The sequence below is a fragment of the Mixophyes fleayi genome, chromosome 2, assembly GCF_038048845.1.
Source record: "Mixophyes fleayi isolate aMixFle1 chromosome 2, aMixFle1.hap1, whole genome shotgun sequence".
Lineage (NCBI taxonomy): Eukaryota > Metazoa > Chordata > Amphibia > Anura > Limnodynastidae > Mixophyes > Mixophyes fleayi.
Window position 1 is genome coordinate 65,918,938 of NC_134403.1, and position 23,893 is coordinate 65,942,830.

Below are 23,893 nucleotides of genomic sequence, written 5' to 3' on the forward strand. Positions count from 1 at the left end.
GATTCCAAGATCAAGCAACCAGGTAATGATCACAGGTGGTTTAAATAGGGAGGGTTGACTGATCATCCAATCAATTAAAAGCAACAGGTACTGAAGGTTTAATAAGGGCTGCACATGCGCAGACCCTCAGGATGGCGGACGGCCACGGTTCCTGAACACAGGAGAAATGGCACTCATAGTCCGGTGAGTGACAAATACTTATATTTAAGTGTATGTGTTGTTTTATCTTTGAAAGCAACCCCTACCCCCTATAAGAGGAACAGAGGGCATTTGGAGGGTGGATCCTCTTCTTGAGGGAAGTGCATGTCCATAAACATGGTGCTTTAAGAGGTCTGCGCTTCAACCTGACATTCCAGTAAAGGAGAGTCCTGCACCCGAAGGTTCAAGTGAGAACTGTCATGTTTACTGAAATTCCAGAGTCACTCCTCTCAGAAACCTCAAGACGAGCAGTACAGATTCTGCAGAGAGGTTTGCCCTGTGATGCAAGGTTCCAGAGAGGAGTGTTCTGTGTTCTGTGGTTCCGCAAAGGTCTTCTGTGCATCCTGACATATCAGAGAGGTCTGCCTTCTGTCCTGAGCTTAAAGGGATGCCTGTCCCTTTCTCAAAGGCTTTGGAAAGAACTACCCTGCACCTTAAGGTTCCAGACAGGATGGCTCTGTTCCCTACGATTCCAGAGAGGACTACCAATCTAACTGAGGTTAAAAAGAGGATTGGTCTGCACCCCTAGGTTCAAGAGGCAGTCCTCTCTGAGACCTGGGGCAGATCATTCCCTAGGTTACAGAGAGGACTTCTTATGTCCTGAGATTCCAGAAAGGTCTGCCTTGTGCTCAAAGGTTCCAGAGAGGACTGCACCGCACCCAGAGAATCCACAAGGGACTACAAAGCATCCTGAAGATAAAGAGATGACTGCCCTGTTCCTTGAGAGAACTGGCAAGCATGTCATGGTTAAAAATATGACTGATATATGTCCGGATGTTCAAGAGGCAGTCTTCTCAGAGACCTGGGGCAGAGCAGTCCTAAGAGTTCAGAGAGGACTGCCCTACATCCTGAGATTCTAGAGAGGTCTTTACTTTGCTTTAATGTTCTAAATATGCCAGCCCTCTCTCCTGAGATTCAGGAGAGGACTGCCCTGCAACCTCAGGTGCCAGAATTCTTGTTTGTTCTTCTTTTTCTCCAAGTTTAAAATGCTATATTCTGCTTTTTAACTATATTTGTTAGCATTTGTTGAATTGTTAATACTAATATTCATAGGTAGTTAATAATACTTATATTTAAATGTATTCATAGTTTAATCTTTAGAGGAACAAAGGGCATTGGGAGAGTGGATCCTCTTCTTGGGGAAAGGGCATGTCTATAAACATGGTGCTTTGTAGAGACCTGCGCTTCAACCTGACATTCCAGAAAAGGAGAGCCCTGCACCCAGAGGTTCAAGTGAGAACTGTCCTACAATCCCCTTTAAGTAGCAGCATGCATACATTATTTTTGTCACCCTGGCTGCCTGGGACTTGTAGTTCCACAAAACAAAATGGCGTCTGTTTGTTTTTTAATACTTTAATTGCCGCTATTACCCTACACCCACCGCCCAGGGCTTGTTTTTCCTAGAGGGGGCCCGCTAATTTTTTCGGTGGACCCTACTCCCTAGGAAATCCAGCCCAGTGCTGAACAGTCTGTGGTTGGTTGTCACTATAGCAGGGGGACCCCTGCCTTGGGTTCCCCTGCCATGGTGCCACTAACTCCGGCTCGTTTGCCTGGTGCTGGTTCCGTGAAAATTCATCACGCTAAGGATATGAAGTTTACATTTTATGTATATTGTCAAATCATTTGGTGTAATATTTTCTATACATGACCCCACATCTATGTTGGTTATACCTTCTGATGGAATTAAAGGTGTCAGCGGTGTTAATGTGGATGGTAAGCCACAACGCCTTTGAACTTAAACAGGTTTCTGTTTATTAAAAGTAGTAACAACAGGTGAATATATGCAGGTTCTCACAGGTGGTATATCATCACTTTGAGGTACATTTGCAGCAATCAGGCAATAACAGTATATGGATATGCTTATACACTCTTGTAGATATGCTGGTACATATGCAGGCAGGTTGGTAAAGAATTCAGTATCTGCACATCCGTGCAGTACTTATATTGTGGCAGACTCTCTCCTATAATACTAGTGGAAGACTCCGGTTCATATATGAGAGCTTTTGGGACTTATATAATACTGTGGTCACACAGCTCTCCAAGCTGCGACTGTCCCCTTCAGTGTCTAGCTGGAAGTAATGCCGCAAAGTCGAACTTCCGGTTTCGGCTTCCCGCGTATGCTCATGCCCCACCTGTTTGTTCCTAGACCACCGGGGATTACAGGTAACTATAGAAACAAAGAGAGACGGAGTGAAAGTAACACCCCCTTGCTTAGTAACGTTTCTTGTCACAAAGAAAAACTACTTTACCTTATCAAAAATCACATTTTTCAATAAAGACACTTTTCCTGTAACAAAAAAATCAAGGGTTAAGTAAAACAAAATAAGCATAAGGTGAAAGATATCAACATTACTCAAACATATTCTAGTCCACATTTTTCAGAAACACATTTAGCAAGTGTGATGTCAATCCCTTCGTTAGGATGTCAGCAGGATTGTCCTCACTGGCTATATAACTCACACTGACAGACTTCTTCTCCACTAACTCACAGATGAAGTGGTGTCTTATGGCAATGTGTTTGGACCATCCATGGTGTTTTGTACTTGAAGACAAATCAATTGCTCCATGGTTATCATATTCAATGTTGATGGTCTCACTCTGGTTAAGAAGACCGATTTTACATAAAGGCTATTTTATCCATAAGTTATCCTTTATCCATAAGGCTTCTTTTGCTGTTTCTGTTAGTGCCATGAGCTTCGTCTCAGTGGTGGATAGGGCAACAGTTGGTTGTTTTTTGCTTGCCCAGCTGACGGCTGCACCTGCTAAAACAAACAGGTACCCTGTGTAAGAACGAAGTTCATCCTCATGAGATAACCAATCGGCATCACAGAAAGTCTTTAAAGTTGAATTCTTGGTTTTAGTAAATCCTAACTTTAAAAAACTAGTTCCTTTCAAGTATCTTAGGATTCTTTTGACTGCGATCCAATGTTGTCTTCCTGGGTTGATAGCAATTTGGCTCACACGAATCACTGCATGTGTGATGTCGGGACGAGTCCCAATACTTGCGTACATTAAGCTTCCAACAGCATTTCTTTAAGGGATTTTACTTATTTCCTTTATCTCTTCACTGCTTGGTGTGACATTGCTTTTGTCATTTTTAGCTTTTATCCACAGGTGTATTTGCTGATTTTGCGTCAAACATCCCATGCTTGGTAAGTATTGTTTTAATGTATGTCTGTTGATCGACTGTAACAGTTCCATCATTCAAATTTTGTATGCTCCTCATGTCTAACAGCTTGTTTGCAGGACCTAGATTTTTTTAATCTGAATTTCTGTTTCAACAGTTGTTTGATGCCTGCTAGCAGTAGGTAATCAACATGCACAACTACAAAGAACATATATTCCTCAATGGTTTTGTGATACAAGCAATGATCCGTCTCTGACCTATTAAAGTTCATGTCTAGCAGTACAGCATCAAGTTTAATGTACCAGCATCGACCACTTTGATTAAGACCGTATAGTGACTTCTTTAGGAGGCAGACTTTATCTTCTTGGTAGACACCCTCGTTGTAGTGTTCAGGTGGCTCCATGTAAATCTCCTCTAACAATTCTCCATTTAATAATGCAGAGTCAAAGTCAAGCTGATACAACAACAAATCATGGATAGTGGAGATGGCAATCACTAACCTCAGGGTGCTGTACCTGGCAACAGGCGAGAAGATCTCTCTGTAGTCATTTCCGAACTTTTGTGTTTAGCCCTTGGCTACAAGGCAGGCTTTATAGCGTGCGGTGGTACCGTCCACATTCACTTTCTTATAAAAGACCCACTTGTTCCTGATCGTTTAGCGGTAAATCGGCCTGTCAACTACAGTCCATGTATGATTGTCATCCAGAGCTATTAATTCTGTATCAATAGCTGTTTTCCACTGTTCCCAGTCGTCACTTGATTTTGCCTCTTTATCCTTTACTCTGTTGGCAGTGCCCAAGCATGATACACTCCACTGACTTGAAATCTAACTTACGTCGACTTTCTTTAGGAATATGTACATAAACCTTAAGCCAAATACACGGAGATGATTGACACTTTTTACCGGACCACGCCTCCAGTGGCATTTTATCTTTCACAGCTACTGTGAGTGCCTGGTTTTTAAGGCAGGCTGCAGTGAACACTGCTTCCACCCAACAACTTTTCTCCAGACCTGCCTCATTCAACATAGTCTGTGCTCGTTCAACAATTGCTCTGTTAGCTCCTTCACTTGCACCGTTCTGTTCTGGCGTGTAGGCAATTGTTAGTTGGTTCTGTATGTCATATTTTCTTAAGAATTCAGCTAAAGTCCCGTTGTCGCATTTTCAGCCATTGTCGGATCTCAAGGCTTTAACTTTCAGACCCGTTTGAGTCTCTACACAGCTCTTGTATTCCGCAATTTTCTATACAATTTCACTATTAGCTCTTATGAAGTAGACATATGTCATCCTAGTGGCGTCATCAATGAGTGTCAGGAAGTATCTGTAACCACTGACCGATTTCACCTCCATTGAACCACACACATCAATATGCACTAGAACTAGCGGTGCTTCAGCTCTAGTTGCTGACTTGGGTAAGGGGCAACGACTTGGTTTACCCTTTTATACAGCTTTATACAGCTCTTACATGTCGTACTCTCAGAACTGCTCATAGTGATCCCTGTCACCATCCCATCAGCGGGTTTCTGGATTTTGGCGTATTCCAGATGACCCAATCTCCTATGCCATAGCTCCATTGATTGACTGGTATCTGAAGCCGTCATAGCATGACATTCTTCTGTGTCTAGGACATAAAGTTGGTTACACCGGGTTGCTGTTGTAATTACAGTCCCTTTCTTGTTTTGAACCACACATTTGCCCTCTGCGAATTGGACCTTGTACCCTTTTCTCTCAAGGAGGCCTATAGCAAAAAGGTTGGTTCCCAACTCTGGTACATACAGGATGTCTTGGATGTTTGTAGTAGAGATGGGCGGGTCCGGTTCTCCGAGAACCGAACCCACCCGAACTTTGGGTATCCGAGTACCGAGCTGAGCAGCTCGGTACTCTCCCGCCCATTCCGAATCCAAATCGAGGCCGAACGTCATTGTGACGTCGTCGGATCTCGGGACTCGGTTCTCGCGATACTTCAACTTTATAAATACACGCCTCCACAGCAATCCATCGCCATTTGACAGAGGGAGAGAGCAGGGTGTAGTCATAGGCTAATTAGAGCAGGGACAGAGAATACCATATTGTTCTTGCAATTGCTCTAACCAAAATCGCTAGTGCAGAGAGGAGGATAGAGGTTTATTATTTTTTCTTCATATTTGGCACTCCCCAGCGCTTTTGGGGTGTCCCCCATAATTGTGCATTAATATTTCTGGCTGTCAAAAGTCATATCTGTCAGCAGTATCTACTAAATAATTTGTAGCACACCTCAGTGTTTTTGGGGTGTCCTCCCTAATTGTGCATTAATATTTCTGGCTGTCAAAAGTCATATCTGTCAGCAGTATCTACTCAATAATTTTTAGCACTCCTCAGTGTTTTTGGGGTGTCCTCCCTAATTGTGCATTAATATTTCTGGCTGTCAAAAGTCATATCTGTCAGCAGTATCTACTCAATAATTTTTAGCACTCCTCAGTGTTTTTGGGGTGTCCTCCCTAATTGTGCATTAATATTTCTGGCTGTCAAAAGTCATATCTGTCAGCAGTATCTACTCAATAATTTTTAGCACTCCTCAGTGTTTTTGGGGTGTCCTCCCTAATTGTGCATTAATATTTCTGGCTGTCAAAAGTCATATCTGTCAGCAGTATCTACTCAATAATTTTTAGCACTCCTCAGTGTTTTTGGGGTGTCCTCCCTAATTGTGCATTAATATTTCTGGCTGTCAAAAGTCATATCTGTCAGCAGTATCTACTCAATAATTTGTAGCACTCCTCAGTGTTTTTGGGGTGTCCTCCCTAATTGTGCATTAATATTTCTGGCTGTCAAAAGTCATATCTGTCAGCAGTATCTACTCAATAATTTGTAGCACACCTCAGTGTTTTTGGGGTGTCCTCTCTAATTGTGCATTAATATTTCTGGCTGTCAAAAGTCATATCTGTCAGCAGTATCTACGCAATGGATTCAAAGCAGTCCACATATGATCTAAATGAGCAACCAGGTTCTGTCACCAGTCCTGATGTTAGTGTTCCCAGTACGTCATCTGGCCAAGGCGATGTCAAACAACAGAGTGTTTTCAAATTAGTGCAAAAAACAAAAACCAAAAAAAAATTTACTGTATTGAAGCGAAAAAGAAGTGTAACTGAGCAAAAGTTAAGTGACGATAAAAAAAAAATTGCAAGCATGCCATTCTACACACGCAGTGGCAAAGAGAGAATGAGGCCTTCACCTTTGGCTATTAGTGGCAGATCCCAAAAAGTTACCCAGCCTACAATTGGTGCACAACTACTGTTACGCGTCAAAGCCGAGCTGCAAGATAACAGTGAGGCATTACAGGAGAATATTTGCTCTGATTCACAAATGATAACAATCCCTGTGGAGAGTCCATCCAACAGTGGGATGTCTAATCGTGAGCATTCTGCTGATGTGTGCCTTAATAGCCCGAGTGTAGCCGGTGATACCCAAATTGAGGATGCCACTTTGGAATTAGAAGAGGATGAGGGGGAGATTTGTGTAGGCGACGAGGGCGCTAATGATGATGTTGATGATTATGATGCAGACAGATACCAAATTGCCTTTCTCAATTTCTATTTATATTCTAGATTATATAACGGCTGAATAGTTTTCTATTTTACTCCTAGTGGAGAGAGGATCTGATGCAGACAGATACCAAACTGCCTTTGTCCATTTCAATTTATATTGTACAGTATATAACGGCTGAATTTATTAGTATTTTATACAAGTGGAGGGGGGCCTAGAGAGACAGAAACCAAACTGGCTTTCTCCATGTCAATTAATATTGTACAGTCTATAATGGCTGAATTTTTTGGTATTTTATACAAGTGGAGGGGGGCCTAGAGAGACAGAGTGACCCCAAACTGTCTTTCTCCATGTCAATTAATATTGTACAGTCTATAATGGCTGAATTTTTTAGTATTTTATACAAGTGGAGGGGGGCCTAGAGAGACAGAAACCAAACTGGCTTTCTCCATGTCAATTAATATTGTACAGTCTATAATGGCTGAATTTTTTGGTATTTTATACAAGTGGAGGGGGGCCTAGAGAGACAGAGTGACCCCAAACTGTCTTTCTCCATGTCAATTAATATTGTACAGTCTATAATGGCTGAATTTTTTAGTATTTTATACAAGTGGAGGGGGGCCTAGAGAGACAGAAACCAAACTGGCTTTCTCCATGTCAATTAATATTGTACAGTCTATAATGGCTGAATTTTTTGGTATTTTATACAAGTGGAGGGGGGCCTAGAGAGACAGAGTGACCCCAAACTGTCTTTCTCCATGTCAATTAATATTGTACAGTCTATAATGGCTGAATTTTTTAGTATTTTATACAAGTGGAGGGGGGCCTAGAGAGACAGAAACCAAACTGGCTTTCTCCATGTCAATTAATATTGTACAGTCTATAATGGCTGAATTTTTTGGTATTTTATACAAGTGGAGGGGGGCCTAGAGAGACAGAGTGACCCCAAACTGTCTTTCTCCATGTCAATTAATATTGTACAGTCTATAATGGCTGAATTTTTTAGTATTTTATACAAGTGGAGGGGGGCCTAGAGAGACAGAGTGACCCCAAACTGTCTTTCTCCATGTCAATTAATATTGTACAGTCTATAATGGCTGAATTTTTTAGTATTTTATACAAGTGGAGGGGGGCCTAGAGAGACAGAAACCAAACTGGCTTTCTCCATGTCAATTAATATTGTACAGTCTATAATGGCTGAATTTTTTGGTATTTTATACAAGTGGAGGGGGGCCTAGAGAGACAGAGTGACCCCAAACTGTCTTTCTCCATGTCAATTAATATTGTACAGTCTATAATGGCTGAATTTTTTAGTATTTTATACAAGTGGAGGGGGGCCTAGAGAGACAGAGTGACCCCAAACTGTCTTTCTCCATGTCAATTAATATTGTACAGTCTATAATGGCTGAATTTTTTAGTATTTTATACAAGTGGAGGGGGGCCTAGAGAGACAGAAACCAAACTGGCTTTCTCCATGTCAATTAATATTGTACAGTCTATAATGGCTGAATTTTTTGCTATTTTATACAAGTGGAGGGGGGCCTTGAGAGACAGAAACCAAACTGGCTTTTTCCATTTCTTTACATATTTAACTATAAGTGTAGGGTGTAATATACATTCAAAGACGATGGCTGCATTGCCAATATGCATAGATGGAGAGGAAGACAATCTGTTTTGTGTGTAGAATAGGCCTACCAACGAAGAATTAAACTGTTTTTTTGGATGATTTATTACCTCAACAATTAGATTACTTGTCTCTAAAACAGTTGGAGCACTAAATTGGGTTAATTTAGGCCCAAAAACATGGATTTTCCCAAAAAATAGCAAAACAAAACCAAACAAAACCAAAACCAAAACCAAAACACGCAATGGCGGTTTTGCAAAACCAAAACCAAAACCAAAACACGACGGTAATCCAGATCCAAAACCGAATCCAAAACCAAAACACGGGGGTCAGTGACCATCTCTAGTTTGTAGTGACAGTCTCACCTTTTATTCTTAGGCGAACTGTGATTGTGCCGACTTTCAAAGCAATAAGAACTTTATCTCCGATTCTTTTTACTGAAATAGGATCACATGGTTTCAACGAACTGAATCATTCCTGATTGCAACTAAAATATCTTGTGGCCCCCAAGTCCATTTACCAGCAGTCCCTCTTATGACTATCTGCTACATTCAATGGTGACTCATTAGGTTTTTCACGCTTCTTCTGTTGCGCACCACTTGAAACTTTCACCCTACATTCAGATGCTTTGTGCCCCATCATATGGCATTTATACTTTGGCTTCTTGGGCTTTTCTCTTGTTGAGAGTAGAATGGTACTCTCAGCATTTGCCTCAACAGGAATTCTCTGCTTAAACTGCAGCAGCTTGGCTCTCACAATTTCTGTCATTAACTTGGTATCCTTAGACTCCAAAGCTATTACTAGGAAATCATACTCTGGGGCCTGATTCATTAAGGATCTTAAATTAAGAAATATCTTATTTAAGTCTCCTGGACAAAACCATATTACAATGCAAGGGGTGAAAATTAGTTTTCTGTTTTGCACATAAGTTAAATACTGACTGTTTTTTTCATGTAGCACACAAATACTTGATAGCTTATTTGTACACTAACATTTAAAGTTGATATTTGTGTGCTACATGAAAAAACAGTCAGTATTTAACTTATGTGCAAAACAGAAAACTAATTTTCACCCCTTGCATTGTAACATGGTTTTGTCCAGGAGACTTAAATAAGATATTTCTTAATTTAAGAACCTTAATGAAACAGGCCCCTGGTGTGAGATTCTGCAGAATTGTCATTGCGACTTCCTCGTCATCCACCCGTGCTCCCAAAGATCCATGATACTGATCCATGTTCTCACAAGTACTTAATTTAGTCCAGTACAGTGTACACCTCAAGTTTATCCTTCTCATCATACCCTTATCCTCCTACACAGCTTGCAGAGCAGTCCACATCTCATTTACTGAATCTTTATCATTTATAATGGAATACATGTGCTGTTCTACAGATAAGCAAATGGTGCCCATGACTCTATTTACTTCATCAGCATTTGGATTGTCTTCTGGATCTACTGTGACTTTCCACAACTTTTCCCGCATTCATTGCATTTGCATTGCAAATTTCCACTTTGTTAAATTAAAAGGTTCTGAGAATTATGCATTTATCCATAAGTTCTTACTGGTGCCTTTGTAATGCCGCGGGGGAACAGGACAGACGCACACAGATACCTTAGCTTCCGAACGATGAGCACCTTCCGTCCGCTTCGGATTCACCCCTGCAACTCTGCGCCTCGGCGTCCTGCTCTTTCCCTTTCTGGCAGTCAGCAACTATACCTCTGTCATCTCACTCCCCTTCTTTATGGGGGAGAAACAGAAATTACAACCCGTGCTTACAAGAAAGCGACTGTCCGAGGCTTCGGCAAGGAGAAGAGACCTTCACTCAACCCTGTCTGCCAACATCTCGCTCTGCTCTTGCCAAGGGCGCGGGACTACAAGTACTTAGGTACTTGGGACCAGGAACAGTCCCGCCCAAATACTCCACCCACCTCTGTGGTGAGGGCCTAACCAGAAGTAGGAATTGAGAGCTGTACTCACCCGAGGCACTCCAACTTCCGGTCCCTGCTCTCCTGCTCCTCTCCGTCACCTGTGGAAGACAGAACACAACACGTCCTCTCTCTACTCTACAGGTGAGGCTAAATGTACCACCCATCATCATCATCATTTATTTATATAGCGCCAACATATTCCATAGCGCTTTACAATTGGGGGAAACATAGTAAACTAATAAACAAACTGGGTAAAACAGACAAAGAGGTGAGAAGGCCCTGCCCGCAAGCTTACAATCTATGGGCTCCCACACAACTGGTACTAGCTAACAACAGGTTCCCTAACCCTACAACAACTAATAGTCTGGTAACACAACTTCGCTAAGTACTGGGTGTAGTGCACTCCCTAGACTTCCTTCCGTTACCTACGGGGAACACCAGCCGGTGTTCATCTTCTACTCCGGGGCTGATCCTGTCCCTCACCCAGGTGGTACCGAGAAGACTATCTTCTCACTCTGGGGTCACTCACAAAATCCGAAGGACCAGTTGCCACCTGCACAACCGGGGCTCGCTGGAGCAACGCGCCACCTGGGTAGCAGAATCCGCTCTGAACCATCAGTGGCCACTGCCAGAACTCGAGACAGTCACGTTTACCCTAGTGGAACACTGCTCCAATCTGGAACTGCCAGGAAACCTGCCGAAACTCAGACTGGGACACCCAAATGGAACCACGGAACGCACTACTGGAACTCAAAAGGGGTGTACTGCTCTGCCAGTGAGGTGCCCAATCACTGCCTCAGGAATTCCTTTGTAACTCCGGGGACCTACAGGATGGGAAGACTATTGTGTGTCCTAACCCTCACTGCGTGTGTGCTCTATCTACACCTTGTCCCCACAGACACATAGTATCACAGAATTACAGTCAGAGACAAGAGCCTACCTTTAATGGGGGCCTGATGTCATGCACCTAGAAGAAAACATACACAGCACAACCAAACACAATACACAATACTGTATTTCAACACGCAGGCGCAATAACAACTCGCTACTGATTATGGAAGGCTGACAATGGAAGGCACTTACCTCTACCTAACCAGTCGGTTATGTAGAACAACAACAGGAGCCTTCTGCTCAAATGTTACCTCAGCACTATCACCTGAGAGTCACTCTCTCATGCCACAATACTCTTTGGGACTTGTGCCCTATTCTAATTCAGGGCTCCCACGCCCACTCTAACCCCAAGGGCCTTGTACCCTGTCTTTACCTATTGGGTCCTTGTACTCCTCTCACTACAAGGCCTTGTGCCCTTCCTCACTATGGGCTCTGAGCCCAGATAACTATTGCCTTGTGGCATTTCTGACTATGGGCTCTATGCCCACCTAACTAGGGCCTTGTGTCCTGACTTTGGGCTTTAAGCCCAACTAACACTAGGGCCTGGTGCCCTTTTCTACCTATGGGCTTTATGCCCAACAAACTAGGGCCTTGTGCCCTCTTTCAGTGGCTTCGGGCCTATTGCCCAAGAGTACCCCTGGGCCTTGTGCCCAACCTAACTGCATAGGGGATACTTACCTGCTCTGCACAGGATACTCAGCTTGTCCCCCGACGCCTCCTTTTCCAGGTCTTCCAGACAGCTGCGCCTCTTCGCCTGTTCGCTGCAGCTGCCTTCTGGGCGGGGGTGCTCCTAGCACCTACAAGGGCTCCTCGCCGACGGCTCAGCGCTCTCTTCTTTTGGCAGGGTAGCTCCTTGCCCTTACAAGGGCACCCTGCCACTTCCGCCAACGTCTTCTGCCTTCTTTACACCGGACGTTCCACGACGTTCTCTCCTCTCTGCTCCGCCGACGGACTGAACTGAAGATGGCGACGCCCGGTGGCTTAAATAAACCACCAGCGCGCCATCATCAGTAGAGCGCTCATTGGGTCGCCGCCGCGCTCATCCGGCTCACTCATCCGGCCGCTGATTGGCCAGCAGGGGAAGGTGAGCCCTGATTGGCTCACCTGCCCACTGCTGCCAGAACCTGTGGGGAAAGAAGAGGAGAAATACTCACCAGGGCTGGAGCGCAGGAACGGTGAGTAGATTTTCTTCTCTTCTCTCTTCAACCTCTTCATGGGCACAGCAGCGGGGCACATATCTACACCTTTATTGTGCATTTTTCTTTGTGTACTGAATAAAGGACTATTCTGTAGTATATCAGCTTCCTTTTATTCTTGTGTACTTCTGGTATCGTTCTTTACATGTAAGCGTTTAACACATGGTGTTGGGCCCATAACCTGTTGGTTTTACCTTCTGATGGAAAAGGTGTTAAGGTGAATGGTCAGCCCCAACGCTTTTCAACTTAACCACGTTTCTGTTTATTAAAGGTAGTAACAACAGATAAATATATGCAGGCTCTCACAGTTGGTATATCACTTTGAGGTACAGTTGCAGCAATCAGGCAGTAAGAGGATACATGCAGTATGGATATGCTTATACACTCTTGTAGATATGCTGGTGCATATGCAGGCAGGTTGGTAATGCACTCAGTATCTGCACGTCCGTGCAGTACTTATATTGTGGCAGACTCTCTCCTATATTATTAGTGGGAGCCTCCCACTAACATATGAGGGCTTTTGGGACTTATATTATACTGGGGCCACACAGCTCTCCAAGCTGTGATTGTCCCCATCAGTGTCTGGCTGGAAGTAACGGCGTGAAGCCGAACTTCTGGTTTCGGGTCCCCGCATATGCACAGTAGCGCATCGCGGACATTGGAGTCCTACCCCACTTCCTGTTTCCTCCTAGACCACCGGGATTACAAGTAACTATAGAAATGAAGGAAGACGGAACAAAAGCGCTCCTGTATACCAACAATATACACACATGGGGAAAAAATGAAATTACTAATTTGTGTTATGAAATCTACCGATATGATGCAAAAATTTGGATGTAATGGACAAAAACATACATGGTTATGATGTTACTTTTTTCTCTGGTTATGTTAGCTATAGATGCAGAGGATCCAAATGAGTTGAAACAGGACTCCACACGCGAAGACACCTGTGACAGAGCGGAGGAACAGCAGACACAGGAAGAACATCTGGGGATAGTGACCATTGGTCAATGTGCAAGATTTGTTTCAGAAAATGTATGCAAGTAATACTTTATTGAAAGAAAAATGGATCGAATTGGCAGCACACTCAGCATGATCCATAGATCATTGGAGAGACTGACCGATGTCATTATTTGTTTTATTTGGCATCCACCAGTTTACCCTCTCTCTCTGTGGCACCTTTGTACCCTGCTGCCCCTGTGCCACATGTTGCAGCTTCAAATGTGCCACATGTCCTTTTGGCCTCTGCTGCCCCTCTTGCCCCTATAGTATCTGCTGTCCCTCTTGCCCCTATAGTATCTGCTGTCCCTCTTGCCCCTGTGGCATCTGCTGCCCCTTCTGCCCCTTTGGTATTTGCTGCCTTCCCTGCCCCTGTGGCATCTGATGAACGGGATACCCGGAGGCAGCTAAGATTGAACAGCACATGGAATGGTGGGCCAGAGGGCAAAAATGGGTGACAATCAAAATTAATTTATTTATTGTCACGTGTGTTTGTGTGTGTCACTATGTTTGCTGTATGGTCCTCTAAATACACAATTTTGTAAAAAAAAAAAAAATGGTTTCATTGGCTATTTGTCCATATATTATATGCATTACATTTTATTCCAGCCCAAAAGGTACTTACGTTTAAAGTAAAATGAAATCACATATGTCATGAAGACTGAATAATCTTATGAATTTGGAGGACTAGGATTGACATCATCTTCCTCCTGGCTGGCACCCTCGGCCTCTTCCTTATGCATTTTTGATTTTTGTGTCCCTTTTGAAAAGCATTCTTACAGCTAACAAAGCTTGCTCCATCCTAATATTTAAACTTTTTAATGTTCTGTGTCAAAATCAAACAGAAAAAGGTAATGTATGTTTAAACTGCATCACATAGGTAACACACTCTTCACATTTTAAAACATAAAACCGCATTGCCAATGTATGCAACTATGTCAAAACATGTGAAACAATACACTGCAATGCAAATAGTCAATTTTTCAGGTTGCAAAATGATTTCCTCCTTTGATGGGTTTAATCTCCTTAATATTCTGGCAAATGTATGTATGACCATTTAATACCATTATATATGACTATTACCGTCAACCAACTCCTCGCAAAGGTACTTCTAAATTAACCTAAGAAATATAATTCTTATATTCCCTTACATCCACAGGACCAATATTCATATAATAGCTTATGCTCCTATCTTCAAGAAAGACTACACACAAGATATAGTTTAATTTAAAGTGTGTTGTATTATATTATAAAACAGTAAGCAGCATAACAATATTTTACACAAACTATAGATTTTGGTGCCATATATTACAAGCCATAGTCAGAGGTGGGGGGAGGATTTCCATGTGCACAGTCACCTTCCAATTCAACCACAAAACGAAACATAAATAATAGATTATTTATGTACTCTTCATCACAGGTGTATGTTTAATAAACACAGTACGTTTGATATTCTCCTTCTGCACACTACCTTTCTATAACTCAAGCTATATAATCTTACATAAAACCTGAAATGAGCACGGACACATGCTTGAATTTTGGCGCACTTAGGTCATAGTTTTAATTGCAAAAATAATGGTGGCAACGAAAGGAGATGCAAGTTCAGCTACCAGCTAATACCAAACCAGAACATAGGGGTGGCCAGTTTTCCCAGAATCCCAGGCGCTAACTCACAGCATCAGTGAGACTCCACCCTTCTGACCTCAAAGAGCATGCTTGCACAAGCGATATCCAGTGCATTTGCACGAATGACTCAGACAGGGACAAAATCGAAGAGGAAAGAATCCTTGAACCAAATATAACTCTTATTATTAACTGCTGTCTGCACTGATTTCTCACCAAAAGCTGTGGTCCTTTAATGGAAAAACAGAGACCGCTACCACCTGACAGAAATTGCATCAAAAACCCATAAATTTGATCTAGAAGCATATTTAAACCTTAATCTAGGAGATGCAACCCATCGGGTCTATAAAGATGAGGGTGATAGAATTTAATTAAGGGGTGTTGTATTACCTCTCCCACAGAGCCCCTCAAAAATTTAGAAACAGAGCGGTAAACTTGTCGCCTAATATTATCCATGACAAGTCCACTACAGGCACCCCTCCAAGTTATTATAGGGAATATATCGGACCAGCATACCTTAATTTCAGGCCAGCTGTCAGTAATAAGCAGCAAATTATCTTTGATATGCCAAATAAGGCCAACTGTTCTGTCATTACCCCCTAAATGAACAATTAAGAAATCAGAGGCTTGACCTCCAGCTATCATATTAAAAACCAGATCTTTAAAGCCAGGTCAGCACATCCCCCTCCTACCAATCCACTAGATGTTCACCGGGGCATTAAATTTGGACTTATCCTGAGCCAAGGAATGCGCAGTAGATTAAAGAGTGGCCAACCACCCAAACTTAAAGGGGCTTCAGGGAACCAGAACAACGTCCGAAGGGTCAATTAAACATATAACAGTACTGTCATGAATCGGGGTCTTAGCCCTGTTTACACCACTCGGCGGTATCATATAACCGTTCATCTCCTTCCTGTCAGATTGCAGCATTCTAAATCCTGATACTAAGCGTGACTTCTGTCTGCTATACTGGAGGCTGCCATCTTGAGTAAAACATTTTGCTACATACTGCTTATTCTGAGCACCTGACTTCATCCAACAATTGCTTCCTCTGCAGACTAAAAAAGTCACCTCCTACACTCAGCTAATTGCCAGTGCAACACTTTCCTAGTTCCTGTTTCCAGCTTACCACTGTTTCTGTTTGTTTGCTGCTTCATTCTTCCTGCTGCTGTACAAATTTCTGCCATTAACTCTTGGTGTGAATTCAGCTTCATTCTGCCTGCTGCTGTACAGATTTCAGTCATTAACCCTTCATGTGAATTCAGCTTCATTCTGCCTGCTGCTATACAGATTTCAGCCATTAACCCTTCGTGTGAATTCAGCTTCATTCTGCCTGTTGTAATACAGCCTTTGGCTATTAACCCTTCATGTGGACTCAGATTCATTCTGTCTTCTGCTGTACAGATTCCAGCTGTCACACCTCGTGTACATGTACATCTAGCTCATCCCTCCTGGGGATCCTGCTCTCTTCAGACTATTCCTGTCTTACCTACTGGCTATTTGGGGTGGTAGGTTACTGCTCTGGGTCTTCCAACTTCTGGAGCCTTCTCTTTGTCTCTGGGTACCAGCTTCCAGTTCCAGAATTGTCTCAGGTTCTGAGTTCTGAGTTGCCCGGTCCAGTTCCAGGCTTATACAGCTCAGTAGATAGTCACCCCTAATAATAAGATGCCTAAGTTTTGAGCCTTCCCAGTTCCAGTTTTTGTACTATATTAGTCTGAGTTTCTGGATCCTTGGAGTCTCTGGCCATGGGTTCGGTCCCTCTGTTCCTGTATCCAGATTCCAGTCGTTTATTTCAGTATGGAGTCCAGTCCAGCATTCCTCCTCCTAAGATCTGGTGTAAAGCAGTAGAACACATCCTCCATGAGCAAGACCTTCCTCCGTCCTCCTAGTTTCTTCTTTATCCCTGCCACAGCTAGTCCCAAGGGTCCTGAGAGGGATCCCACAAACCCTATTGCCGTGACAGGTACATTAAGACTATGAAAACGACAATATCAGAATGAAATGAGATGCATCCCTTTAAACAAGGCAGGATGTACCAGCATGTAACCCTGGGAAAGGGGGGAGAGCAGAGGCAGCCCATATGAAGGTAAAACCATAAATAATCTCGAAGGTGCTCATGTTATGAGGTCCTTGATCTGAGGAAAAATTAGGGAAATCCCTTCTTGCCGCCACCTCCAAAAGTGGCGAGCGAACAAGTCCTGGGTTGCCAATGGGAGAATGGTTACATTTTGATGGGTCTAATATATCTCTTATAGGTGGAGGATTTCCAACAACTCAGTCGCTTGATGCTCTTGATGGAGGACCCTTCTACTGCCTCAGAGGTGGATGCACCTATTCTGAATGAATGTGTTCCGAAATCAGCTGAATTCAGCCCTAACATTGTAACATATTTATTAAAAATAAAATACAATTGGTATTTGGTAAAGGGGGCACTATCAAGATGGAGCACCCAAACCTGCCCACCGATCATTCTAACCAACGAGTAAGCTCTAGTCAGTGCTACCGGACAGATGGCTGGATCTGGGTATGCCTCCATCGTGATCCAACACCCTCTGGCAAATTGGGCTGTTTTGTGGTGTCATGCAAATCAGGGATGCATCTCTTAAAATAAGTTTAGCTAATAAGCCCGAATCATGGAAGAGCTTAGATGTGGCTCCCAGCTCACCCACTCGAAAAGCCCCAAAAAAGTTCATCGATAATTCAATGTCAAACTGTCATTGCTCGAACTGCATCTATCGATTTGTGCAACATTGTCACATCTATAGGTCATGTGGTGTTGTCAGGGCCCTCTTACCTCTCTGTATGTATTACCCAGTATTGTTTTATTGCTGTTGGCTTCCAATTGTAAAGCGCTACGGAATCTGCTGGAGCTATATAAATAAATGTTGATGATGTGTTTTAGCCCACCCCCTTAACGCTTTTCTGATTAAAAACCCTTTAGTGAAATCCCTTGAAATGAATCATAAAGGAAATTCCAGCTAGCATAGATGACATTAACATCTTTGAAACACCTATTTGATACTTATATCAAACTCAAAAGTCAAGCATGTTAATGCTGGCATCCTTTATTGATGGAAAACTTAACCTAATCACGCCAATCCAATCTGTATGCCCTCAAGGTGGAAGGAGCCAAAGATTTCTCTGTAAGTTCCACTATGCCGGCTTGACAATCTGCCATCTCCGGGTCTTTATTTCTCATGGGAGGAGCTGGTGTTGGGAAAATAAGGGCATTTTTTGCTGAATGTGGGCTATGGTATTAAGGCAGACCTACTGTAATGAAAAGAAAATGCAGAGACAAAGCTTCCACTTTAAGTGTTGCAGTATCATTAGGCCCGGAATGCTTAGGAGGGAGTTGAGGAGCCGTTGCTTGTGTGAGGACAGCTGGAGAGAGGAGCGAGGGAACAGAGAAAACCAGAGTGGGGGCAGGAGAAAATACTTGTCACAATCCAGCACTCACCTGAGCCTGTGTGACATGAGCGTGTTACAAAGGGTTAATCAAAAACAACCAACTGGTTAATTTAAAAATTATTAAAACTCCCCTTGCCTATCTTGCACACTACCATTTGCCTTACCAATCATGCCACCCCCAAGGTTTGGTTCAAGAGCTGACACTCTTACTCAGGAAGCCTTCAGTTTCTCCTTGCTGTATCTCAACTAATCTCTCCCAAATGTGAACAAATCCTTTAACAGTACAGGACATTTTAAGAATGTTCCAGATGCCCCTCTTCAACTGTGATGTCAGCACAAAAAAACTAATGTGAATGTAAATGAGCTTTTGCAACCATTTCAAAACACTTTTTTAGTCAGGAATTCTGCATACTGACCTAATTTCTTACCAGAATTTCCTACAAAGATGATATTACTTCCACACAACATGTGATAAGTTTTCATTCGTTTGCATATCATTCTTGAATCCTATAGGTATGATATTTAAGAAGATATAACAGTTTCCTGTGTCCTTATTTCCATTTACTTAATCTTTGCCCAGCTGTTTAGCCTGGTCACCCATTTGAAATGTCACAGAACCACAAAGAATGGAAGGGGTCTGTTGTCTGATATTATTGATGGATATTGGTAAGCTTAAAAAGAGTTTATACAAATTTTAAACATTTATGGCCTGTGGCAATAAATGGTATTGGACACTCTCAACTGCCGCTAAAAACACACAACTAGCTCTTTCTATACATCAATACACCATGAATATAGCACAAGAAATGAGTGACAATCAAAAGATAACAGAGTAATTTTTCTCCCCCCTCAGGGTTTAACCCATGGTTTGAAACAGAGTTCCTGTGCGACACACCAAACTAATACTGTGAATTAAATCAAAAACATCTGCAGTTTTATATGACTCATAAGTGGCTTTCATATGACAATACTCATTTATAGCATTGGGGTGGAGGGGTTAATGCTTCTAGCACAAGACTGGTCCTGAACGCTTGTGATCCCCTTTGGGTACTCTCATTGCTTAAAGTTAGGTTCATACGCTGAAACGCCTTGAAAGTGGCGATTGGCTTACCATATATTTGCTATGGTATGTAACTAAGAATTTCTATTGGTATTAATATTTTAGAAGCAGTTTTAAGTTTGCTGGCAGGCGCTGTGTGCTGGGGACACTGTGTTGTTTTTTTTTAAGCTGTATCTAATCCCTCACTTTCGAGCTCCTGTTCCTACCAATAAATTAATTCATTAGTTTATCCATTGTAAGCTATATTGTTTGGTTGTTGGAGGTGGTCATATGAAATATTGAAAAGTTTTAGACCTGTGCAAAACGGGAACACATGTAATAACATATAAAGAAACTAGAGAGGAGAGATAGGCAAGAATTTCTAAATAGAAAGGAACAAATATCGGTCTACATTTGTCATAACAAGTGTCACATATTTATAGCCAGTAAAAAAAAATTCATTGGTCTTTCTAGGGAAAACATCCATAAATGTTAATATTTCTGATTGTGACTTATCAGTGACATTAGTATTTATTATTATTATCATTTATTTGTTAGGCACCACAAGGTATACGCAGTGCCGTACATAGTACAAACAGTAAACCATACAGGGTTAAACAGTACAGAACAATAAACACAAAGTACCAATGCTTCAGAAACTCCGGGACAGACAAATGGAGTAAGGACGGAGCAGAAGAACAGGTGTGGAGACACGAGGGAAGAAGTGCCCTGCTCAACGAGCTTACATCCTAAGGGAGGGTGGACGAAACAGACACGAGAGGGAGCAGTGGTGCCAGGGGAGAGAGGGAAGAGTGAGCAGAGTAGATGAGGGGTTATGTGGATGGTTGGTAGGCTTTAAGGAACAGGTGAGTTTTAAGTGCACAGAATGGGAGCGAGACGGATGGAGCGAGGGAGGTCATTCCAGTGTAGGGGGGCAGCTCGGGAGAAGTCTTGGATTCTGGAGTGGGAAGTGGTAATGAGAGGCGACGGTCAGTATTCTAATCTTCACTTCTGTTCTGTGTGTACATAGCAGCATTGCCTTACTTGCCTATTTATATTACTTAGCCCTGTAGTGACTCACAGTTTATTTGAGTCAATAGATTCGCTTGTGTCAGTTATTTCCCCATTGTACAAATTGGCCATGCTTTCACATCATCCTTCTCCTCCTTTATATTTCATTCATTCATTACTGTAATAAATCCATTATTTCTTTGCTTGTCATTACTCATGCAGGTGTACAAATACTGTACCTAGGCAATATATTGCTTGTTATCTCAACTGGTGTATTTTCAGTGTACTGAATAGTGCAAAAAATCCTATGTTTATCTGCACCTATCCCTATCACTAGTCAATCTGCTCACCCCCTCAAATTAAAGTCCTTAGTCAATAGAATAAATTGGTATACAATATCAATTACATTATAGAGTATAACGGCTTACATGGAGAAAATAAAAATACCCCCAAAAAATTATGGCAAGGATAAAATTTGTGAATCACTAATATCTCCTTGATCACATTGTTACCCATAGCTTTTTTTCTATTTAGTCACACCATTGTGGACTTTGAGGGCAATATATAAAGTCCCAGAAGTGGTGAAGACAAAGTACATCTGAAATTACTATTAAGTGCCAGTGAATATTTGCAGTAGTTCGAGGATGAGAGTATCAGTAGTACTGCAATGAGATGGTCATCCTGAGTGGGATGATATGGATGCACACTTACTCTTGTTTAAAATGGTTAAATTGGGCTAGAAATGTATCACTAAGTGATACACGTAATTTTGGCATGGGCAAATGTGTTCAGACAACCCCAGATCACGAAGTACATTGTTCCAAAAAGAAGCAATGCTGGTGTCAGTGATAATAAAGTAATGAAAAGTAGTAGTAGTAGTAGTAGTAGTAGTAGTGGTAGTAGTAGTAGTAGTAGTGGTAATTCCTCATAAAACTTATTTATAAAGAAAATCAATGTGGGACATAGCTTTACAGCTGAATGGATGCAGTACTGCAGAGCTCTCTCTGTCACCCTATAAAATCCAATTATAGCCTCCAAATTATCCATCCTGTGGGTACAGCTGACCCACATACCGCCAGGACCTATTTGACCCCTATATCAAGACTCTTGACTGAGAATAGCCTGTTATATTACCATGGGCTTACACCACCAGAAAAACTTCCAGCCTCGCTGGGCCTGTAGTAAGAAAACAGCATACACTATTAAAGCGAGTCACCTGAACACAACTTGGATTGCAGTGGTATATTTAATTATACAACTTTCACACAACCGGGTCTAACCTCTCTGATCTCTGATGCCTGATCCGGCCAGGGCCGGTGCTAGGGTTCTCAGCGCCCTAGGCAAAATTTCAAGATACCGCCCCAAGCCCCCCGACCCCTCGCAAACACACCAAATACCTGCCTCACAGACCCTTACCTATTCGACTGTGTGCATTTGCGTTAAAAAAAAAAATTAGCCTTACCTTCTCCAGAGCTCCAGATGCCGTGATGTTTGATGCAGAACGCTGTCCAGACTCCACTGCAGACACAGGATTTCTAGAGGGGAGGTATCCAGGTGTTAGATTTCGGAACACCTGCATCAGACCACTGGACCCCCCTCTGCATCACTTGCAAACTATGGTGTAGAAATTGTACCCCATAGATTGCAATTCAAATATAGAGCATGAGGTGCCAATCAAATAGTCGTTTTCTCCACCATAGTTTGAAAATCAAATATAGAGCATGAGGTGGAAAATAGTCATTTTTATGTGGTAGAAAAATGACTATTTGCCACCTCATGCTCTATATTTGACTTGCAAAGTATGTGTCACAAGCAAAGTATCGGAAGGCCTTACCTGCTGGTATTAGCGCTGCTATGCCAGGAGGCGCGGAGTCTAACCACGCCCCAGGTCTTCACCAGGGAACCCCGCAAGGAGCTTTGGACTTAGCCGCTGAGACGTGTCGGTCGTGGCCCTCCCAGGTAGCCACCAGCAAGGTAGATGAAGCGTAGTCGTCAATCTGAGGTCAAAACCGAGCGGGCAAAGGAGGTACCAAGCAGGAGAGGAGTCAGGAAGCCAGGGGTCAAGCCGAGAGGTCAATACAGGAACCAGGGGTAATCCGAGAGAGGTGGTCAGGCAGGCAAGGGTCAGAATCCGGAGAGACAATAGTAATATATAGAACACAAGGGAGCCTAGAGAGGGACCAGAGGACTAGATACTCTGGCACCCTAATGGTGCCAGAGTCAGGTTTAAATAGGGAGTGGAGGTCGGCGGTCAGCTGGTCTGACCGCCGACAGGAAGCGGCCCTGAGCATCTCCGTTGCCTAGCAATGGAGACGCGATGTTCGGGCGCATGCGCCCGAACATCCTGTCTGCTGGGCGGAAGTGACGTCCCATTGCTAGGCAATGGGACAGGGGCAGAGTGTCAGGATTTCCCAGGTATGACCACGGAGAGGAGATAAGTGGTTATAAGGAGTTTATTAACAAACAGAGATGACAAGGTAACTCATGAGACAGTTCAAAGTGCGGATGAGAAACAGGTAACTGCAATAGTAGATTTCAACAGGCAGCGTAGAACTACAAGTACCAGGTATAATGGTTAAAGATGCAGGAGTCCAGGACACAGGTAACAGCAAATAGTAGATTTCAACAGGCAGCGTAGAACTACAAGTACCAGGTATAATGATTGAGGATGCAGGAGTCCAGGACACAGGTAACAGCAAATAGTAGATTTCAACAGGCAGCGTAGAACTACAAGTACCAGGTATAATGGTTAAAGATGCAAGAGTCCAGGACACAGGTAACAACAAATAGTAGATTTCAACAGGCAGCGTAGAACTACAAGTACCAGGTATAATGATTGAGGATGCAGGAGTCCAGGACACAGGTAACAGCAAATAGTAGATTTCAACAGGCAGCGTAGAACTACAAGTACCAGGTATAATGGTTAAAGATGCAAGAGTCCAGGACACAGGTAACAACAAATAGTAGATTTCAACAGGCAGCGTAGAACTACAAGTACCAGGTATAATGGTTGAAGATGCAGGAGTCCAGGACACAGGTAACAGCAAATAGTAGATTTCAACAGGCAGCGTAGAACAGGTATAATGGTTGAAGATGCAGGAGTCCAGGACACAGGTAACAGCAAATAGTGGATTTCAACGAAGAAATATGCAGGAGTCCAGATAGCAGATAGAAGCTGAGCACAGGGAATGCTCCTCGGAAAGACCTGATGATCTGGCCCAGACTGTTTGAAGCAGGCAGGTATAAATAGGCCTCATGCAGCTGAAACCACTCCCAGTGATCAAGGAGAATAATCAAGTAGCACAGTGGCCCCTTTGGTGGGCAGTGGTACTA